This window comes from Pan troglodytes, chromosome 4, assembly GCF_028858775.2.
Source record: "Pan troglodytes isolate AG18354 chromosome 4, NHGRI_mPanTro3-v2.0_pri, whole genome shotgun sequence".
Classification (NCBI taxonomy): domain Eukaryota; kingdom Metazoa; phylum Chordata; class Mammalia; order Primates; family Hominidae; genus Pan; species Pan troglodytes.
The window spans coordinates 86,018,644-86,043,749 of record NC_072402.2 but is presented as its reverse complement, the minus strand read 5'-3'; positions in this window follow the sequence as shown (position 1 = coordinate 86,043,749).

Below are 25,106 nucleotides of genomic sequence, written 5' to 3'. Positions count from 1 at the left end.
CAGTGTATATACAGAACCAGAACATGTATGTACTTAATATGTTTTTAGTTTTCATAGAAAGAGTATGTCATATTTTGTTTAACACACTAGAACAATTGTTGTTAAATCACTTCCATACCTGAGACCCTATGTGGTAGTGATTTGTGAATCATTACGTTTATTCATTAAGTAATTTAAAAGTGCTTTTTATTTTTTCTATAAAACTCATTTATAAAACCATTTTATAAAAACAGAGTTTCATAATTACTACAACATTTAACCCTTATACAAATTTTGAGGGTAGTCAAACCAGGAATTACTTTCTGAGGAGTAAATTAAGGTTCAGAGCTCTTAAGCTTCCATTTTTACTATGTGGTGGTGTGGGCACACAAATACCAGTCATTGAATGCCCTATCAGCTTTCTTACCATTTGTGTGTTTCTCCTGAATGTCATCTACAGATGTTAGCAAATAAGATACTGATAGCTTAAAAAAAAAAAAAAAAAACTACCCAAGACAAACTAAAATTTGTCTTGGGTAGACAAAGGAAAGAAACATGTCGAACCTCTATCACTCACGTATGATTCAATCCTTTATTTCAGAGTTTTATTGATTTTAATTTTTCAAATTATCTAGAAGTAGTCTTGTAGATAGATATATTTTGAACTTCTTGTAAAAACTGTGGCCTTCTTTTTATACTGTTGGTTTTTTGATCATTTACATGGTTGTTTTATGTAGTACAATATCTAAAATAAATAAATAATAGATATTCATTTATTTTTGTCTGAGAAGAAAAAAGTAGAGAAAAAGTGCATTATTTTTTCAAGTATCCCTTTGGAATGATCCTCTTTTAAGTCAAGTAGAAAAAAGCTCTTTTCCATTCCACTAACATGTTTAACCATTAAATTCTGTGTAGCTATGAGTCATTACCTTAAGGTTTATTTTCCTAAACATCAAACGCATAGGCAAAACTCAAAGCAAGATGCATTCTTCTAAATATATATATATATATAAATAACATTTCTAGGATTTTAAAAATACTAGAAAAGCAGCAATATAACTGTCTAGTTAACTCAATTCTGCTCCATTTCTTTAGTTAGCATTTTCAAACTATTTCTAAGTTTATTATTTGCACCTGCATGTAAATCACACGGTTATTCACCTGAACAGCTTCTTTTGGATAGCTTCCCAGATTGAAGCCATTTATACACAAAATTGCCTTTTTGGCAGAAGTTCTAAGTGAAGTAAATAGTCTTGATTGGTCGGTACATAAAACCCACAAATGTACAGTTAGGAAAGGAAGAGTCTGTACTGTAATTGTCCAAAAAGCAGTGCGTGGCAGTTGTTAAATGAAGTATTTTTATTGGATATTTCTATAGTAAGAAGAAGACAAGATTGCAGTTTTCATTTAGTGAATGGAATAAATTCAACCCTTGTAATTTCCCATTCACTTGAAGATCTTTGTTGCCATAGTGCCATTAGAGTGATACTCCACATTGATTTGTATTACTGCAGCTGAACCTCACCAGGCTTTTAGGAGCTACATAAGTGCTTACTGACTCTGTTTCATATTTGTATGTTTACAATTATACCATAGCTTCTTTTTATCTAGGATAAGTGAGAAAGACTGTATCAGGCTACTAATGAAGAGTATTAACATATATTATACATTGTAGTTAAAAGCAAAGGCTTTCAAGTATTTGGATTCAAATCTTGCTCAAAAGGTGCAATCATGGGCAAGTTCAAGGGCAACTTACCTGATCTCTACAGGATTCAGATTCTTCAGCCTTTACGACAAGTAAAAATTAAGGGCATGGCTAATAGGGTAAGTGTGAGGAGCAAATGAGGCAACAGGTGAAAATAATTAATAAATGATATGAGGTAATAAGTGAAAATAATTAATAAATGATCTGTAATATGTGTTTCTCTTTGTGATAGTAGTAGTAGGTTAATATTAGCATTATTTAAATTCATTTAAATCTTTTGATGTTAACATTATAATAATTTTAAAATATAGTACTAATCTTTATTTTATGATTAAAGAAAATTAAGTCCAGGGACATTGAGTCACCCCTTACTTGTCAAGTAGGAAAAGCAAACCCCAAAGAAAGAAGTCTATTTTTCTATTGCATGTGATTTAATATAAGAATAAGCATTCGATATTTGAGGCCTTATTTTTCCAAATAAACGTTCTTTCAGGTTCTTGTAATGCCTTAGTTTTATCATTCTCAGCACCAGTTATCATTCATTCTTAAGTCCTATAATAGGACTGAACTTTTTACTTAGGTATTTTGTGCTTTAGGTTGTAAAGGCCATATATTATACTTAATCTTAAATATGAGGTTATTTAGTTACTTCTTTCCCATTAAATCACAACAGAAAATTTGATTTAATAACCAGCAGAAGTTGTATGTGATACTGAAAAGAATTTCTCATACAATAAAACCTAAATAATAAAAAAAATAAATAACCATAGTAATAAAATTGGCTTTTCTCAACTGAGCATATTTATTACTTTTTAAAATAGGAAGTCAACAGTAGCATGAAATATGAGACATATTATCAGTAGAAAAATTATTCAAAATTTTTAATTTGAAAGAAATATTGCTAAATATTATTCTTGCCCACTGAAAATTTTGTATACTAAAAATATGCTCATTTTCAATATTTTCTTGAGTTAAATATGTATCCCTAAATTGCTGAACAATTTAATTTACTCATTTATTTATTAATACATATTTAAGATAATGCTATATTTAAAACTGTTAAACACACACAAAAAAACAAATCTGGTTGAAAGGATCTTACAATTTTCTTGAAAAGGTATCTATATTGACAAAGTTATGAAAACATAATTTATAAAATTATAAAATATGCATTAAAGAATGCAGAATTTTAAAAGAATCAAATTCTTCAGTGTTATGAAATAGAACACAAAGATAGATAAAAAACAAATAGTATGTAATTGGCAGAAAATAAGGAGCAGAACAGTGAATTGCTGGAGGAAACACATCATGAAGATGTTCTAAATAATCTCTATTGCCACAAAGGGAAAAGATTCTCACTTTCTGTGATTTGTCAGGAGAGTTTCAGTATTAGAGTCAGACAAATTTGATTATAACTGTAGAGCCAAAAGCTGCTAGTGTATAATACTGGGCTTCAATTGCATCGTCAGTAAAATAGAGATAACATTCACCTTATTGAGCTGCTCAGATGATTACATAAAGTAACACATTAAAGTATCAGAAGTCTATTAATTGAAAATTTTAGGAAATTTTAATCTCCTGTTCAATAATTCCTGAAGAAATATGTCACAGATGATGGAAGAGAGAAATACAGGGAAAATACAATTCAGCTTTTGAAGACTTTGAGGAAAGATACAACAGTTTCAGAGAGAACAGATATTTTTCCTATTCATCTTTACCCATAGTAGCTAATCATATAGGCAGAGTCTGTTTTACAAATTTTAGTCTTTGTAAGTCTTTCAGTCTTATATTAGTGGAAGACACAGACTTTAGTAAATTATCCAATTGAAACATGACCTGCGCGGCCGGGCGCGGTGACTCACGCCTGTAATCCCCCAGCACTTTGGGAGGCCGAGGCGGGCGGATCACAAGGTCAGGAGATAAGAGACCATCCTGGCTAACATGGTGAAACCCTGTCTCTACTAAAAACACAAAAAAGTTAGCCGGGCATGGTGGCGGGCGCGGTGGCGGGCGCCTGCAGTCCCAGCTACTCGGAAGGCTGAGGGAGGAGAGTGGCGTGAACCCGGGAGGCGGAGCTTGCAGTGAGCCGAGATCGTGCCACTGCACTCCAGCCTGGGCAACAGAACAAGACTCTGTCTCAAAAAAAAAAAAAAAAAAAAAAAAAAGGAAAGAAAAAAAGAAACATGCCCTGCGCAAAAGTGAAGAGGTACACTGAATTAGGAGACCCTCCCTAAAAGAGGATATATCACAGGGGATTTAGAGATTAATTTCTTGAGAAGGGAAGGCTTGTTCTGATATGTGAAGAATGGGAAAGAGCGAACCATGTGTAGAGGAGAATATAAAGAAATCTTACAGGAAAAATCTCTCTAACAGAAGAATGATGATAAGTAGAAGAGAATGGGAAAAAGGCCAGCATGACTGAAATGGAAAAATCAATGGATAAGACAGGGAGGAAGAGAGAAAGAGAAGAGAGAGAAAGGAAAGGGCTAATTTCAAGATCTTTCAGGATAATGCAAGTAATATTTGAAGGAAGATGAGTTGCTCAGATTTGCATGTTAGGAAGTGTTCTGCAATTTCAAGAACTGATTAGTATGGGGGAGGTGCGATAAAACTGAATGGTAGTAGATCACTTGGAAATTTAGATAATTATTTTAGAAAATATAATTTTGTCCTAATTGAAGTGTTATGATTGACTAAGTTATTGTTGACCAATAATAGTTGTTTAATTTGTGGGGGATAATTAAACTTCTTTTTACAGCCTGGTTCATACCTGTGACAAATTTTGACCATGGAATTATATGTGAAAATGTCACTTGATAGAAGAAGCAGCTAAAAGGGCCAGTATTTGCTCTTTTCTCACTGCCGGGAGACCAGCAATATTCCAGTTAGAGAATACTCTATCAACTGTGTCTCTGAATTAGGACAACATAGAGCAAGGCTGAAGCCAACCTGAAATTACCGTATAGTACAGGAGAGTTAAATTTTAAGCCACTGACATTTTGCAGTCATTGTTACTGGCATACATTATCCTGATTGATACAGTAGAAACATTGCACATGAAGATAAGTGATCCAATTTGAGGGATATTTCTCATGTAAAATGGATTAACATCATAATGGATTGGATAAAAGGTCTGTGTCAGAGAGAGGTGTGAAGTTAAACTCCATCTGGTTTCACAATTGAGAACCAGATGGATGGAGATGACTGAGCTTAGATAGAAAAGAGAAGAAGATATGAATTATTGATCAGAATTAATTCTAGATCTCTATTTCTTAAGACTATTACTTGCAGTTATCTTTATTATCTTATTCCAGCATTAGTATCAATCCCATTGAGTAATCATTAAACATAAAAGATCTTCTGGTGTCAAAGAGATTTTTGGACATGATAGTCATATTCACGAGTATAATGAGTGAAAGCACATGTGGCCATGCAAATATTATTCTGGTTAAGAATTTCTCTTTCCAGAATGAAAGCTAAAGGTTTCAGAGTTCTAATATATTTTCAATAGATAATGTCTTGAATGATGTTTCCTGTTGAATTCATGGGATGTGAGTGTCACATGCTGAATGACAGTAATGGGCATGAATCTTACTCGAATGTCTTCTCTTCAATGTTTTCTCTTTAGCATTAACAATTATAATTGTAACCTTTTGAATAAGAGGAGTGTTTCTAAATAATTCAACTTTTTACACAACTCATTACTGGCACTTCATATAGTCTCTAAGATATGCCAACCATCAGTAATAGCTTCTGCTATTACTGAAAATATTTTATTTTAATTTAATTAAAAATAAATAAAAATATTTGTTCTTCAAATAGCATTTTTCTTTATATTATCTACTTTTTCCATACTTATAATCTGTACCATAATCCACCTTTAGCTGAGGGAAGCAAGGGTGGACATTGATTTTGATATTGTATGGTTCATAAGAGTGCAGAATTTTTGTAAACACTAGTCTGTAGCCTTATCTTTACATGAGAATAGAATTGTTTTTACTCCCCTAAGTGGACATGCCCATTCATTAATTATACTGTAAGCGATTCATAGGGAGATGAAAACAGCAGACAGAGCATGTGCATGTATTTTGCTTAAACCTGATTCATAGTTAATTATGAAATTAGAACTTCTTAAAGTGATTTCATGATGTGATTGAGCAATGTAAAATGTAGTGCTCATATAGATACATATATAAAGGAAATGTAATAGGACATTCTTAGCAGATCAATCCATGAATACACTTTTTAAATACATATATACTTCTGTTTAGCACTAGAGTGCTAAATAATTGAGTTTATAAGTGAGATTTTCATTTCACTGTGAAAAAAATTTCAACTTCAGAATGTCATGGGTCTCTTTTATATGCATTCTTTAAGACAATATCATCCATTCTTTCCAAATTGAAGACAATTTGTAATATAAAAGATAAAGTTTGCCAAATGTAGTATCAATGTGTTGCTGAACCAATTTACTTTTGTTGAAAATGCCTAGATTGGATTTACTGAGTATTAATATTTCTGTAAATGTTTCATTAATTTACTTGCACTTTTATGACACCCTCTAAAACATCTCTGATCTTATCCACAACATGATGCTCCTGTTTTAAACAAACTGCATTCCACTAATGGAAACAGAGCAATCTTTTTTTTCAGTCCAGAGCTTACCCTTTAAATTCTACTTCTATTCTTGAGGAATTCGGAGTGCAAAACTTTCTTTTTGTAGTTCTACTACTTATTAAAATTTGCATTCTCAGGTCGAGCATACGATTTTCAGAATTTTAATGGAAAACTTGCTTAAAGCATTATTTTTCCTTTTATGTTTTTCTAGGAATTCATATATTTTCTAAAAATTTTAAAAGCATTTTCACACAGCTAGAAATAACATACACATTATTTTCTCTCTGTCTTCCTTTTTCTTTTTCAGCTGTCCATAGAATTATCCATTTTATTAGATTTTAAAATACAACATTTATGTTTGTTGATACTCTGTTGCAATTTTATTCCCTATTAATTTAGTTTGATTTCATGAATTAAATATTGTATATGTCTGCTTATTTTTAGTGTCTAGAGGCAAATACATAGAAAATTGATTTTAAAAAAATTAATGAAGTATAATTTACATAATGAAAGGATAAATCTTAAATATACAGATCATATAGTTTTTTCATAGTACACTCCTATATACCTACCACTCAAAACAAGACATCAAACATTATTTATCATTCAAGATCTTCAGAGACCCTTCACATTCATCAGCTTTCACAGACTAATCACTTCTGAAGACAAGGTTTCAGGATCTTCGTGTAAAGACTGTGAAAATCTGTTACTTCATTACAGCAATGAGAAAATACCGTAACATTTTCAAAATTAATTTTATCAAAAGTCTGAAAATTAACCTAAGACTCAAAAATCGAATGTGGGCTTTGAAGCAAAGTGGCTGGATCTCAATAAAAATCTCAAGTTTTTTTGCATTTTAACTTGACTTGTTCCGTCCCCCCTCTCTTTAGCTCTTATGTAGCTGAGAAAAAAAGCAGGCTAGTGGCTACTGGATAGGGCAGACCCATTGCCAATGAGTTTTCACCACTTAAGCTGTCTGGAAACTCCAGAAAAAGCCTTGTCACAGGGATTTTATTATTTGACTTAACTCAGAACTCACTCAGTGTGAAAAGCCTTGCCATGACTCTCTCACCAAAACAAACAAACAAACAACCTAACAAAACAAAAGGAAAAGAAAAACAGCAGTAACAGTTGAATATTGAAAATGCCTGACAGAGTGACACCGGTTGGGACAAACACAAACCTGGACAAAAAATTAAACAGAGAACTTGGGGGTTTTGAAATTCCGACACATCCCATGGGATCCAAAAAGGTGCACACAATGTCACCATTGGCATGCCCAGGAAAGATTTGAAACAGCACTAATATTTTACCTCTGACTAATTTTGAGCCTCTGCACTAGCAGGAAATGAAGGTTAAGGAAGAGTTATAAGTTCCTGTAACATCAAAGGCATGCACCAACACACACACAGAGACATTCAGCAATGTGTGGAAGACTTAAGCTCAAAATATTTAAGAAAATTCCCACTTAGTACTTAGCTGATTATAAAGCTAATGGGCAAAAGCTTTGGGGACTGTTCCTGATACAGAATATAGACTTCAAAGAATTGTGACAAGAAGGTTACAAAACAAAGAGTAACATAAACAGTTGGAAATGTTAAAAGATAAACAAAAACAATAAATCTTTAGATAATAAAAAAAGGAGAAAAGACTCAAAATCAGATGAAAAGAGAAAACATTAAGACTGACGCCACAGAAATGCAGAGAATCATAAGGGACTATTAAGATTGGGTCATGAGAAAACAGAAAATCTGAACTGACAATTACTGAGTAAGGATACTGAATCAGTAATAAACAGTCTCCCATTAAATAAAAGCCTAGAAACTGATGTCTTCAGTGCTTAATTATACTAAGCCAAAGAATACAAACTTACAGTCACATAGGAGGAATAAATTCAAGAGATCTATTGTGCAGCATGGTGACTAGAGTTAATGATGATATATTGTATTCTTGAAAAATGCTAAGAGAGTGAATGCTAAGTGTTCTTACCAACAAAAATAATAACTATGTGAGGTAATGCATATGCTAATTAGCTAGATACTCCACAATGTTTATAAACTTCAAAACTTCTTGTTTTACACAATAAATGCTTGCAATTTTTTTGTCAATTTGAAACAAATAAATAATTAAAAATAAAATAAAACTTGCATTCTTGATTATCTGATCTAAACATCAAAACAACCCATTATTTTTGTGAAAAGTTAAACAAATAACATAATGAATACATCTCTTGGAAGAACCTAAATGTCACCAATAGGACAAAATTAATAGATTTAAGAGAAGTAGGAAAAATGGTTGCCGGGAGGAATATGATAGTACGGGGGACATTGGATGCTGGAGAAAATTATTCAAAATTTTCTTCACACTGAGACAATAGTTGATTTTAGAATATAATTAATAATTGAGTATTGTTTGTCTTTTAAAGTCAAACCCTTCAAACACACACAATGACCTCAGGTGATCCACTCGCCTCGGCCTCCCAAAGTGCTGGGATTACAGGTGTGAGCCACCACGCCCGGGCAAGTCTGAGGTTTCTTTATTACTTTTTCTTTTTGAATGAGGCCAGTCCATTTACTGAAAGTGGGGTGTTGAAGTTCCCTACTTGTATTGTATTGTACTGCATTCTAACTCTTCTTTCAAATGATTTAATATTTGCTTCATATATTTAGGTATTCCAATATTGGGTGCACACATATTTGTAGTTTTTATACCCTCTTGCTGAATTGACCCCATTATCATTAATAATGACCATTTTGTCGCTTGTCACAGTTTTTTACTTAAAAATCTATTTTATATGATATACATATAGCTACTTCTGCTTTTTTTTGAATGCTCTCACCTTTATTTCTTTCAGTATACCCGTGATACAGATTTTTCATACATAACAAGGTAAATGACATGTGCATGTTTTATGTAAAATAGAGGCAGAACCATGGCTAAAGCATCTAGCCCAGCAATCATCTCATTATCCATGAGGAGTGGGGGCGGGAGGAAGTCACAGGCAGTTCACCAACACCTGGAAAGTCCATGACTATATAGCATATAGCAGATCTGCTATATGTATATGTGTGTGTATATATATATACACACTATACTATACAGTATATAGTATATGCATATATAGTATAATATACAGTATATACATACAGTTATACTATACAGTATATACATACAGTATATGATATATATACTATATATAGCATGTATATCATATATAGTTATACTATATACTATACTATACAGTATACAGTATTTGTGTATATACATATATACTATACAGTGTATGCTATAGTATAGTATATATAGTATACAGTATATATACCATATACATATATAGTATATATAGTATACACACCATATACATATATAGTATATATAGTATACACTATAGTATAGTGTATATATGTATAGTATACATTATAGTATACACTATAGTATAGTGTATATATGTATATATAAGTATAGTATACACTATAGTATAGTGTATATATATATAAGTATATATATATACATATATACTATACAGTGTTCTTATAGTAAGGTCTTATATAGTATACATATATGTATACTATATGTATATGTCTGTATATGTACTATACTATATGTATACTGCTATATGTATATGTCTACATACATATATGTACATATATAAGAGAGCAATATTATATACACATAACAGATCTGCTATATGATATACATATACATATAGCAGAAGTGGTCATATGTATATAGCTTTCTTTTGTTTTTCATTTACATGGATTATCTTTATCCATCTCTACACTTTCAGTTTCTGTGGAGTCTGGAGAATTTAATTCATTTATATTTAAAATTATTATTAAGAGCCAAGGACTTACTACTGCTATTTTATTCTTTTGTAGTTGTTTTATAGATTTTTTTCTTCCTTTCTTCCTACTTTGTTGTCTTCTTTTATGGTCAAGTGATTTTCTCCAGGGGCATGTTTTGATTACTTGCTATTTGTATTTTGTGTATTATAGCTTTTTTATTTGTAGTTATAAGTCTTACAAAAATTATTTTATAGTTGTAGCAGATTATTTTAAGCTCATAAGAATTTATTAATTTATCAAGGAAGAAATCTCAAGGTAGATAAAAAATACTTTTTGAGATAAGAACAAAACCATAACAAACCAAAACTTATTGGAGGCAGCCAAGCAGTGCTAAAGGAAAATTTGTAGCAGTAAATGCCCAAATTGAAGAAAAAAGCTACAAATTTAATAAATTAAACTTCTCCTGCAGGAAATTAGAATTCCTAATTTCTAAAAAAAATCTAAAGTAATAAAATGGAAGGCAGTAATGAGGATTAGTACACCAATAAATGAAATAGAGAATGGAAAGCAATACAAAATATCAAGAAAACAAGTTTCTTATATTAAAAAAAAAAACAAAAATTGACAAACCTTAAACTATCTATCCAGGACAAAGCAAGATTATAATCAATAAAATCTTAAATGAAAGAGCATCATTATTATGAAACTTGCAGAAATTAAAAGGATTGTAGAGAAATATTGTAAAAACTTTATTTGAAAAAAATAGCTGACTACACATCAATATGCCTTATAAATAAAGACACAAAAATTTTGAATGTACTACCAAACCAGAACCAGCACTGTATAAAAAGGATTATACAGAACGACCAAGACAAATTTATTCCAGGAATAAAAGTGGTTCAACCTGTAAAATCATTCAGTGTAATACATGACAGTAATTGAATAAAAGACAAAAGTAAATAATGATAATCTCAATAGAAATAAAGAAAATCTTTTGATAAATTCCACCATGCTTTCTTTATTAAAATGTACTACCTAACTGAGTGTGGAAAATAACTCTCAATCTGAAACTAGTTGGCTTTTCTGAAAAATAACAATTAGCATCATACATAATGATGAGACTTAAATGCTTCCCCTCTAAGATTTCAAACAAAAACAGAACGTCTGCTCTTGTTACTTATACTCAACATTATACTAGAGGTTCTAGACCGGGCCATTTATACAGAAAAAAGAGATAATATGTATCCTGATGGACTGGAAATAAATAAAACTATCTCTCTTCACATAAGCCATGATCTAATATATGGAAAACTCCTAAGGAATACACACACACACACACACACACCACAGACAAAACTTTCATAACTAACATACAAGTTTATAAAATTGACAGAATTTAAGATCAGTGTACAAAAATCAGTTGTATATATAGGTACCTTCTATAGACAAAGTGAAAATGTTATTAAAACATATTTGTTTATAATAGGTTCAAAAATATTTAAGAATAACTTAAAATAATAAAATTACTTCTAATTTGAAAACTCTAAACCTTTATTGAAAACACACAAGTAGGTCCAAATGAATGGAACTACATTTTATATGCTTGAACTGGATGACTTAATTACAATGGCAATACATCCCAAATAATTCTCCACATTAAAAAGAATGCTTACAAAATCCCAGCTTTCATTTTATAAGAACTGACAAGAAAATTCTAAAATTCAAATAACTGTGAGATGAACACAGCCAAAACATCTTGAAAAACACTAAGTTAGAGAAATTACATTTTTTATTTCAAAATGTATTACAAAGTTACAGTAATTGATATGATACTGGCATAAGCATAGACATATAAATCAATGGAGTATAATTTAGTGTCCAAAAATGAACATCTTCATAAACAATTATTTTTACAATATTATCAAAATAATTTGATAGGGAAAGAATAGTCTTTTCAAACAATATTACTGGGACCACTGAATATGCACATGCAAAATAATGAATTTGGATCCCTACTTCATTTCATCTATAAAAATTAACACAGAATTGAACTTTCACCAGAACATAATAGAGAAAACCTTAGAATTCTTAGAAAAAAAAAGACATGGTAGCAAATCTTTCTGTTTTTCAGATAGGGAATGGTTTATTAGAAAAACACCAAAAGTACAAGAGAATAGAAAAGGATTAAGAGGTGTTTTTCTAATAAACCATTCCCTTTCATCACAATCAAAATCTCGTGTTTCAAAAAACAGCATTAAGAAAGTGAAAAGACAACCCAAAGGAAAAAAAAATACATATTTGCAAAGTATATATCTGATAAAAGACATATCCAAACTCTATAAAGAAGGCCTACAACTCACATTATAAATAAAATTAGCTCTAACATACACACACACAAAAAAGCAAAATATTTGAATAAGTATTTCTCCAAAGATGGTCGTAATTACATAAAAAGAGGATTCATATCACTCATCACAAGAAAAATGCAAATCATAATTACCATTTGATAACATTTCGCTCTCACTATGATGGCTAAAAAGAAAGTAACAATTGTTAATGAGAAAGTAGAGACATTAGAACACCTGTAGATTCCTAGTTGAAGGTAAAATGCTGCAGTTGCTTTGGAGAATAGTTTTGCAATTTCTCAAAAAATGAAACCTACAGTTACTAATTTACCTGGCAATTTTACCCCTTGGCATATACCCTGGGAAATAAAAATATATTTGCATGAAACTTTTACATATAGCAGCATTATCCTTAATCACCAAAAAGTGGAAAAAATACAAAAGTTCATCAACTGTTCAATGGGTAAAATATGGTATATCCCTACAATGAAATACTATTTTCTAATTTTAAAAGTGAAGTAGGAATACTACATAGTATCAATGTCTACCACAAAGTTAAAACCATTCACAAAGGCCACGCATTTCATGTTTCGGTTCACATGAAATATTTTGAAGACAAAATTCATTGAGAGAGAAAGTTCAACGGTTGCCAATGGCTAGAGTTAGTGGGGAATGGAGATTGACTTCTAATGGGTACGTATTTTTGTTGCTGTTGTTGTTTTTATGGTGATAAAGTCTTTCTAAAATTAGATACTGCTATTAGTTGAACAACTTTGTGAATATTGTGAAAACCATTGAATTGTACACTTTAAAAGCTGAAGTTTTTGATATATAAATTACATCTGGTTAATGCTGTTATAATTACTCTTCTGAATTCTAGCATTATATATTATTTTTCACTTTTCTGGAAGTGCATTTAAATGAAGTAATATAGATTATAATCTTTTGTCTGCCTTCTTATATACAAAAAATAACTGCAAGATCCATACATACTGTTGCATATATCATTATTTCATTCTTGTTCTTGCTATGTAATATTCGATTACATAAATATATCAGAAATATTTATCCATAAATTTACAAATGTCTGTCTGGTTTCTAGTCTGGACTAGCATGTGTAAATGCTAGGAAATCATTCTACATATCATTTTGTCACCACATACATTTATTTCTCCTGTGAGAAGATATAAAAGTGCAATTGTTGGAGCATAGGGTAGGCATATGCTTGGATTTATTACACATAATCCGTCGTCAAAAATGGTGAAATAAATATCCTCTCCCACCAACAATGTGTGAAAGTTTCAATTGCATAACACAACACAGTGAAACTGTTTTAAAAAATTGATCTGACACTAGCTTTTGCATTTAATAGATATGATTCAGTTTAAATCTTCTATTTTTGCTATATATCTCCTTTCTTCTTTTCTTCTTTGTTCTATACTTTTCCTGTTTTTCTGCCTACTTTAAGTTTAGCAATTACATGCAATCTATCCTTTCATATTTTAATTGAATTTCATTTTCTTTGTATATTGAAGTCTAATAGGTGATTAATTAGATAACTCAATGAAGCCTTTTAAATAATTAAAGTATAATCATAATAAGGAAGTCATTTATCATGAAAAGCACATTGCAAAGATTTTTCGGTTTGTAAATTTAAATACAAAAATCTGAGATCTGAAGAACTGAATTTCTAAATCTAGCACTATAGTTTCAGTATTGTCATACATTTTATAGATAATCTAGATAAGGCCATAACTTTTAAAGAGAAATATACAGTCTTTGAAGGAAAATTTTGTTTTATAGGCTACAGTGAGGCAACCGTCGGCCTAAAATTCAAGACTTTTACTGGTCTAATGCCAGAACAACAATGATATTCTATTGACATAACTTATTTATTGCTTCAAAACTATTTTTCTTTCTAGTACATGAAATTTCTGACACAGGACAAAGTTACATTGTTACTTTACATTTCTTTTGATTCTTCCATAAAATGCTAGGGGGAAATGAAAAACCTATGGAACATAAAATTTTTTTAAATTTATTACTATTATTCTTTAATATAAAAAAATTAAAATATATCATTCTCTTTTAATTTTATACAAACATCGGAATATATACTAATTTTAAAGTTATAAGAATTTGTTTCTAAGTTATCAATTGTTAATAAAAAACTTGGCTGGGTGTGGTGGCTCACGCCTGTAATCCCAGCACTTTGGGAGGCCGAGAGGGGCGGATCACGAGGTCAGGAGATCGAGACCATCCTGGCTAACATGGTGAAACCCCGTCTCTACTAAAAATACAAAGAAAAATTAGCCGGGCGTGGTGGCGGGCGCCTGTAGTCCCAGCTGCTCGGGAGGCTGAGGCAGGAGAATGGTGTGAACCCGGGAGGCGGAGCTTGCAGTGAGCCGAGATTGCGTCACTGCACTCCAGCCTGGGTGACAGAGCGAGACTCCTAAAAAAAAAAAAGAAAAAGAAAGAAGAAAAAAATCCTGTATAAATTCTGGTAATGTTCTGGAAGGTCTAGGATGCGATATATCTCTAATAAAAATACCAGGTTATAGGTTTTTTATTCTTAAAATTTACGTTTACATTAAATACAAATAAAAAGTATATCTGAGATTCTAATTCATAAATATCCCATATAAAAAATTTAAAATTGGCTGGGCGTGGTGGCTCACGCCTGTAATCACTTTGGGAGGCCGGGGCAGGCGGATCAACTGAGGTCAGGAGTGAAAGGAGTTCCTTTCACTATGTTGGCCTGGCCGGCATAGTGAAACCCCGTCTCTACTAAACATACAAAAAATTAGCTTGGCTTAGTGGCGCGCACATAATCCCAGCAACTTGGGAGGCTGATGTGGGAAAATCACTTGAACCTGGGACGTGGAAGTTGCAGCGAGCCAAGATCACACCCCTGTACTCCAGCCTGGGCAACAGGGCAAAACTCGGTCTCAGAAAAAATAAATAAATAAATAAATAAATAAATAAATAAATAAATAAATCTTATTTGTTTCATAGTAAATATAAAGCACTTTCTAAAACCATTGCACATGGTGACCTGGGCAAGGAAATCCACTGTGGTTTCCAACGAACACTCAACCAGGCAATATCAGTTAATTTTACTGATATATCATCCTAGAATATAAATTTATCTAATTGTAATTGTTGGATTTTACCATTATTAAATTACTGTTATACCACTTACGCACTTTGATTACATTATTTTTGCCTGTCTAGAAACAATAAACTTGAATAAAATCAGTATGCAAGGCTTTAAATTGTTTCAAAATTAAAATATTTGTATTATGTTTGTGCAAATTTTCTTAAATGACCATGTACAGCCATCATCATTTTTCCAAAATGTTGTGTGTTGTATGTGTCTATATCTCCCAGCAGAAATTAATGACTGAGATGGAAAGAGGAAGAGAGAGAGAGCGAGAGCGAGAGAGAGAGACAGAGAAATGAAACCATACACCTGCTTGGCTCAGATGAATGATGTAGCATAGATTAGGCTTTGAAATATTTACTTAGAAGATTTATTAAATTACTCCGTGGCATACACACTTGTTTCTTTCATTCGTGTGATTAAGCCGAAAGCTACAGCACAGCCTGTCTTATTCAGAGGCAGAGCGCTGTGTGCTGACTATACAAGGCTATTAAGTGACTGGCTCCATTCTCCTTCAGACTGAGGCCAAGGCCTATCCAAATTGCTGAGTTTCCTTGCCTCCAAAACTTTTTAAGCTTAAAATTTATAATTTCTTTCTAAACGTACTGATTAAAAGTCTCAGGGTTTTTTTGTTTGTTTCACTTCATATTATTCCAACGCTGATACTTCTTAGACAACACTATTAAACACAGTATTATTTGAAATATAAAAATGGAACATTCCATTTAGCTATGGTGTATAGACTCACTATGAATTAACCTGATGTCAATGATCTCAGATTTTTTTCCAGGCATTTTTGAAGGGATCCTGTAAAAGAGAAAGTTGGGATTTCTACTTTACTAGAATATATTTTAAGTAACTGTCAATATTTTCATTATTACATGGTGGTTAACCTAGACAAACCCAGTTAGGGCACATTCTTTCCATCAACACCCAGTTCTGACACTATCAACCCCTCTTTAGGTCCTTTCTGTGGTCAGAGGAGAAAACATTTGACATTGATGGAATGCTTAAAAACACTTCCAAAAATTCTGAGTTATGTGTTGCTTTCAGCAAGACTCTATAAAGCCTTTATACCAAGACAAGTCTGAGGGTCTTCTGTGCAATACTCCTAAATCTTCATTCTTCTCATCCAGAAGAATATTCTTGCATTGTTGGAAAAAGAAGCCTGTAGTATACGTAAAGTTTCTGATTAAAGTGCCTAAAAACCATGCTTTTGGATCCCACCCTCCATGTCCATTGAAGTGAGTGGTTCCAGGAAAGGAAAGTGAGTTGTCAACGTGCAAAGAACAAAGGAGAGATCTACAGGTAGAATGCAGATAATGTATCTAGAGACTAGCACCCTGTAACAAATCAGACAGCACACATGAAAACAGGCAAAATGCAGACGTCAGGAAGTGGATGCAATAGAGAGTAAAATAATCCCCTCCTATCTTATTTCTGTCTTTTCAGTGATGTATATTTGGAAAGTAATCTTTTCTACAGCCAAAACCTGTTATATTACACAGGGAAGCTTCATGAAGATTATCACATCACAAAATATTTTTGAGGTATATGCCTACAAAGAGTTAGCACAGTCCAAGCCCAGATATATATAATATATATAGAGAGAGAGAGAGAAAAGAAATTTTTTTGGCCGGGAGCTGCGGCTCACACCTGTAATCTCAACACTTTGGCAGGCCAAGGAGGGGGGTGGATCACCTGAGGTCAGTAGTTCGAGATCAGCCTGGCCAACATGGTGAAACTCTGTCTCTACAAAAAATACAAAAAAATTAGCCAGGCCTGGTGGTGGGCGCCTGTAATCCCAGCTACTTGGGAGTCTGAGGCAGGAGAACCACTTGAATCCGGGAGGCAGAGTTTGCAGTGAGCTGAGATCATGCCATTACACGCCAGCCTGGCAACAAGAGTGAAACTCTGTCTCAAAAAATAAATAAATAAAAATGAAAGAGAAATCTTTTTGTATTAGCTCGTATTTTCACAGAATACTACTTACATTAAAAACATAAAATATCATCCTACAACGTAACATACACTGTGCTAAAAAATCCGCAGGTTTGAATTTTTCACATGAACTTTAAAAATCATTTTGAAAATGTAAGATATTTCAGGCTTTGCTCCAGGAATCACCTAATTCTCTCACACCTGAAGATTGGCATATTTAATATGTAAGCACCTGGAAAATTTTCTGATTTCAAAAAATTAATTTCTAGAATCGCCAAATGAAAAGATTTTTTTGGAGCAGAAAAGAGAAAAAGATTGTGAATATGTACATGTATATGTGTGTGTTTGGAGAGGCTAGATTTACTGTACGTAATTATGTGAAGACTACTTCATTCTCTAAGCATCTAATACAAAAATGTTTTCAATTAGAGGCTGGTCTTCATTGAGAAAATATTTTGAGGATCTCAACATCTAGAACCTGTTTGCTTGCTCATAAACAAAGAAGCAACGCTGAAAAACAAGGGAGATAAAAATATAAAGTTTTTGCAGAGTGAGCAGGCAGTTTGTCACAGTGCTCCACGCAGAAGACAATTAAGATATTAATGCTTACTACAATTTTAAAGTTTTTCTGGGGCATACCTGTCTTGCTAAATTCAAGTCTTACAAAATCATATAGTAAAGTCCACATTGTTCGTTAATGTTGCCATGTGTTATTTCTCCCTGATAAGCTAGAAAAAAATTAAGATTATTCACACAGGTAGATTTTGGATTAATGAAAAGAAAGCATATTTGGCCAAAAAAAGCAGAACTTGAGAAAACTGCTTATGTTGTTACAAAATCATAAAATTGTTCCAGTGAATGCCTGATTCTGGTACTGGTAAAGCTGTGGTGCAATTATTATGTGCCACTGTGTGCTCTGTATGCCTAAGCTACGTACCTTCTTTATAAAAATGCTGAAGTATATTCCTATGACATTTCCGCCTGGAAAAACAAAAGAAACTTCTTCAAATATAATTACTTTTTCTTCTCCTCCTACCTAACTGTCTTTGCAGAGGGTTCTACCAATATCTTTAAAAGACAAAAATAACAGTTTTATATCAAGTCTCTGAAGTCAAAAATTGAGATTTTTAAATATCTCTTGACTTGCTTATTACATTATTGAGAAAACCTATTAACAAATAAGCCAACTCATTATATATAAAATAACTATGTGTTCATGACATTGTTAATTGCATATGATCTATTACAGTGTTAATTTACAAAATTTAGTACAAGTTGGCAGGATAAAATACCAGCTGAAAAAGATGATGTAGTTGTCACAAGGTAAATATTAAGCAAAATGTACACATAATTATTTTTAATAGAATAATCTAATTATATTTCACAATTATTTGAAATAATTTACTTCTTTAAGAATTTAGAAATGTTATATCATACTCAGAGTCCAAAATTTAAGTGAAAGATTAACTTAGAGATATATAAACACTTGCCGTAGCTCATTTAATTTCTATTTTCTGTTTTATTTATTTACAGTTCTAATAACAATTTGAAAAAAAATTGAGTTTTATTGGCAAGTGCCTATTTTCCACTAATTACAGTCTCATTGCTGTTAGTTTACATATTTTCTTTTTGTCCAGAAGATGCTGCTGCTGCTGCATAGATGCTGATACAACTTTGGCTACTGGCTGTTCATAGTCTCCCTGTCACATTCATCGTTGACTAAAAAGGAGATTGATGCACTTTTTTCTCAATGACTTTGTTTTTCATTCCTCTCCTTGATTACTGCAATCTCAGAAAACAAGGTATCATCAAACGTAAAGGGTCTTATAAGAAATCCATTTATGTTATCTGATACAGGAGAGAAACAAAAAAGAAGATTGGATTAAGATGAGATCAGGCATTGAAGATTTACAATAGAAAGGGTAAAGGTGGTAACCAATGTGCATTTTCAAACACTGGAAAACACTTGAATAAAGTATTTTAACTGAAAAGCCAGTTTTCAGCTATAGAATACACTGTAATAATTCAGAATGTCATGTTCAAAAACAGAAAAAAATAAAACTCACCATTAGATAAGGAATAAGTAAAACATATTTTTCTTTTTTTGTTAACGTGTTAAGACGTACCATGCTGAAAACATATATACTTTTAAAAGTCCTCATTATAATTTAAGGAACTATTGTATATGATCATGTTCATTTATATGCCTAATTCTTTGTTTGCTAATTATGGAATTGAATTAATTAATTAGAAAAGCAAGTTGAGAGGAAATCTGAAATAGTGTAGCTCTACTCTTACTCTGAAGAAGTTGAAGGGATCTTTAAAATAATACACGTTCCATCCCCTGACCTTCTTGTTCATAAAACTGCTGAAATAACCACAATGTCTTTAAGTCTCCTTCATGTATATACATATGTGTGAGCACACACATATACACACAAACATAGATTAATAATTTATGGTAGAAATTTTATTGAGGTAGAAATTTTTGGTTAGTTTCTACATACAGTGTCCTTCAGAGAAAATGTGTATCTTTTCACATTTATGGTCCTAAAGTGGCAGTTTTAAAATAAAATAGGAGCTTTCAAAATGTGGATGTGTAGATGCATGAGTTATGAGTAGTACTAAAAATATTAACCTAGCATTTGTTTAAAAAATACTGAGATCTGATATGGCCAAGAGTTGTTATACAGCATAAAGCTTATTTTTTAAATAAATTTTAATAAAGATTACATTTAAAAGGTTACTTGGGAAAATAGTCATTCTTTTTCATTCTTTTCAAGTACAGATAGAATTAAAGTTGACCATGTATTTACAACAAAAGAAGTCTTAACAAATGCCAAATAACAAAATCATACACATCTTCTTTCTAAGCTATGATGTGAAAGTTAAATTGCTAACAGTAAGTTAGTCAAAATAGCATAATTTGTGTACTAGAAGATACTTCAGAGAACTGCATAAATAAAATAATAAATAAAAAATAAAATAATATCAATTTAGAACTAAAACAGGGAAAAACATTCTTTTAAAAAGTGTTTGAAATAAGCATGACCATGTCCTATATGCCAGGACTTGTTCTGAACAATAACAACAAAAATTATGAAGCACACAAAAAGATAGCAGAAATCAATTATGAGAAACAGGGTCAGACACGACATAGATATAGGACTGACATGGTAATTACAATAACTATGCTTAATATATTAAAGCCTTTAATAGAAAAGAGAGCCCCAGAGAGATAATTCCAGCCACAAAATGGAAACCATAAGAAAAAAGTCAAGTAGAAAATATAGAAATCAGAACAATGTGTAGAAATGAAGATCTTCAATAAACTCATGAGTAGACTCAGCATAGTTGAGGAAAAAATCAGTAATGTTGAATAAACAATGATTAAACAACCCAATTAAAATGAAAAGAAAAAAGAGAAACAAAAAAATTCCAGATCTTTGGCACAATATCAAATATTCTAATTTATGCATAATTGGAATTTTTAAAGAAGAAATGTTTAATGAAATAATGGGTGACACATTTGCAGAAGTAATGCCAAGCTGCAAACTTGTTCTAAGGTAACTTAGTGTCAAGCTGGAAAAAAACCCAAAATATACAAACAGGCTTGCATATACACACGTGTGAATGTGCACACACACACACATAAACACAGAGCCCTAAGCATTTTATAGTCAAACTGCTGACTGGTGAAGTCTATGAGAAAATTTTTAAGACAGATAAAAAGGCATTTTGCTTTCAGAGAGCCAATGATAAGAAATACAGCAGACTTATCATCAAAAGCCATGTGAATAAGAAGACAATGGAGTGACATCTCTGATATGTTAAATGAAACACCTGTCAACCTCAACACCAGTGAAAGAATCTTTCCAAATTACAATTAAAAGACACACTGTGACAAACAAAACCTGAATGATTTGTTTATTTCCATATTCCTTGCCAGTAGAACTACACTACAGACAATGTTTAAGAAAGTTCTTCAAGCAGAAAAAAAACTGTGATATAGTCAGAAACTTGGATCTATACTGAATAGAGACTTGCCCATGGAATAAATGATACTTGATTCTTTAATGCAAAATGGTAACAATATACATGTGTACTAATGCATATATAATAATATACATGTATAAAATTAAAATAACAGTAATGGAATACGGAATGAGAGAAAGATATTGGAAACATAAGGTCCATAAACTGTATGTGAGTGGCATAATATTATGTTAATATAGCCTCTGATTATTTACAAATGTATATTGTCAACCATAGAGATACTACTGAAAAAAAAGTTAAAAAATATGAAAATAGACATATAAAAGCCACAAAACTATAATATACTTAGTTAAAACTAAAACTAAGTATGTTATATGGTTGGAAAAGTGGGAAAGAAACAAATAACAAAAGAAACATAGAATACTGCTAGAGAGATGATATATTTTAATCAAACATTTTTGATGATCAGATTAAATGTGAATGGTCTAAACTCAGTTGTTAAGGGATAGATTGTTAAATCAGATAAAGAAATGTAGAACTCAGCTATATTCTTACGACAAACATTCCAATGTAAATAAAAAGATACAGATTTTTTTCTTAAAAGGATGAAGAAAGATATTCCATTTAAATACTAATTCAAAATAAAGCTAGACTGGCTATATTAATTTCAGACAAAGTAGATTTCAAAACAAGAACACTTACAAGGGAGAAAGAGTGACATTAGATAATTGTGAAGATAACAATTATCTTCACACCAATTCTGTGTGAAGATACACCAATCCTGTGCGTGTATGTAACTAACAACAGACGTTCAAGATTTGTGAGACCAAGAAAATGCTAGACCTGAAAGGAGTAGTAGATATGTGCACAACTACAGTGGAATATTTTACTTATTTTTCAGTAAACTATAGACAAGCCAGCAGAAAATAAGCAACAATTTCTATGACATGAAAAATCAGCTTGATCTAATTGACATTTTAGAACACTACACCCAATGAGAATAAAGAAACACATTCATCTCAAGAGAACATTGATGATTCACCACAACAGATTATACTTGGAGTCATTAAATAAACCTTAATACAACAAATACACACATTGAAATCCTATACAGTATGCTCTAAAAACCAGAAAATGTAATTAGAAATCAATAACCTAAATATATCTGGAAATTACTTAATACATGGAAATTAAACACACAGCTAAACACAGAATCCAAGAGCAAGATTCAAGAAAAATGTAAAATTTCTTAAGTACATGTATTTTTAAAAATTGAAAGTAAAGAATAAAACATCACAATTTGTGAACTGAAATTAAAGCAGTGCCCAGTGAAAACCTTATAACATTAAAGGCTTATATTAGAAAAAGAAAGATTTAAAATCACTACCCTCTGCTTCCATCTGAAGAGACAAGAGGCAGAAAAGCAAAATGAACTCAAAGCACATAGAAGGAAGAAAATGATTTTGATAGCACAAAAATCAACAGATTGCAAATTAAATTAATAAAAATTCAAATAATGAATCAAGTCAACACACAAAAAAAGTAGATAAGACAAAAATTATCGTAAGAGGATGAAAAATGCCCCACCTACAGAGGCCCGCATTCTAATCCCCGGAAATTTTGAATACTGCTTTACATGGAAACAGGGTCTTTGCTGATGTGATTAAGGTATGACTCTTGAGATGGAGAGAGTATCTTGGAAGAAAAGGATAGGCCCTAATGCAACCCTTTGTATGATCATAAGAGGGATATTTGACACAGACATAAGAGGAGAAGCCAATTTGACTATGGGGGCAGACATTGAAGTGTCGTGATGATGGAAGTGGCTGCCCATCTATCTGGCTGTGTGCTCCTCAGAAGCTGGCAGGAGCCAGGAGCAGGTGGGAGCCCCAACCCCTACCAAGTTGGCTGGGCAGGAGCCCTATGTTCCTGGGCACAGCTGCAGATGCCCAGCTGTGGCTCTGGACCTAGGCATACCTGCCCTCTCAGGGGTCCAGGAAGTCCCCCTTGCTCCTGCAGGTTCCAAAGCACCTGCTCTTGCTCCCTGGCCCCTCCCTGCTCCTGGCTCTTATTTTGGAGCAAAGTTGTGGCCAAGCATGGGTGATGTTGCATCCCGGCCAGGTATGCGTGTGTTCAGGGCAGCACTGACACACAAGATCCCCTCTGCCATCTCTGGCCCTCAAGACTTTGGGCACTGATAAGCACCGGAGGGAAGCATGGGTGGGGAGGGTATTGGGGTGCTGAGGGCAGCTCGGAACTGGCCGCACTCACCCCTTGGTGCAAACAGCCAGGCCGCCATTGATGGTGATAGGAGCTTCTTGAGGGAGGGCTGTGACACTCTCTTTGGGGATCTGCGGTTCCTGGTGTATCCAAGCTTCTGACCACCATCGTGTTCCCCAGTGCCTGCAGTGGAAAGCCGCCTGTGGTATGCCTGGTCCAGCCACCACCTCGCCAGGAGCCGGTGTCTGTGCCAGCGTCTGGAGCTCCCCGCCCCACTGCAACTGATGTGCCTGGCTGTGCACATCAGTGCCAGCCCTACACTGTGGGTTGAGTGTAGGGCCAGACCCTACACTCACTCACAAACCCTTCACTACTGCGCACCTGGTTCAGCCTTGGCAGGCTTGGGATCTGGGCTGGTAGTGTGAGCAGAGCACAGCCTGCTGGGCTGAGTGGGTACAATGAGCTCCATAGGCAAAAGTAAAACTCTGAGAAAGGTGTATTGGCCACAGAGATATTGAGCTGGAAATGTAACACCCTAAGGATACTGTGACAATCAAACACAGTCAAGGCATGTGGGCAGCCAAGAGGCCAGAAGTGATTTGTCCCCTAGAGCCTCCAGAGGGAACATGCCAAAGCTGACACTGTGATTTTAAACCAGTGAAACTGATTTCAGACTTCTAGACTCCAGAACTATAAGAACATAAATTTAATCTTTGTGTCATTTGTTAAAACAACCATAGGAAATGAATACATTATCATATCAGGAATAGAAGAGAGAGCATCACCACTATCAATCCCACAGTCATTTAGAGAATAATAAAATTATACTGGGAACTACTGTACATCTGTAAATTTGATAATTTAGAAGGGATAGACTTATAATTAACAGAAAGGTTAAACTTTATTGTATATGTAGATAAATATATGTAGATGATATAAATATAGCTAATATAAACATACGTGTGTAACTAAATGCAACATGATAGTCTGGGTTGAGTTCTGAAACAGAAAAAGAATTTTAGCTAAAGAAAACTATTAATATACAAAATAATGTTCATTATTTAATTAATGGAATTTGACTAAATAGAATTTCTTAATTTAGACAGATATACTTTGTTTATCTGATGGTATCATTAAGGGAAGCTGATTGAGGACAGATGGTTGCTTTCTGTACCATCTAATTTTGCTATCAATCTACAATTATTTCAAAAACAATTTTGGCCAGGCGCAGTGGCTCACGCCTCTAATCCCAGCACTTTGGGAGGTCGAGGCAGGCGGATCACAAGGTCAGGAGATCGAGACCACCCTGGCCAACATGGTGAAACCCTGTCTGTACTAAAAATACAAAAATTATC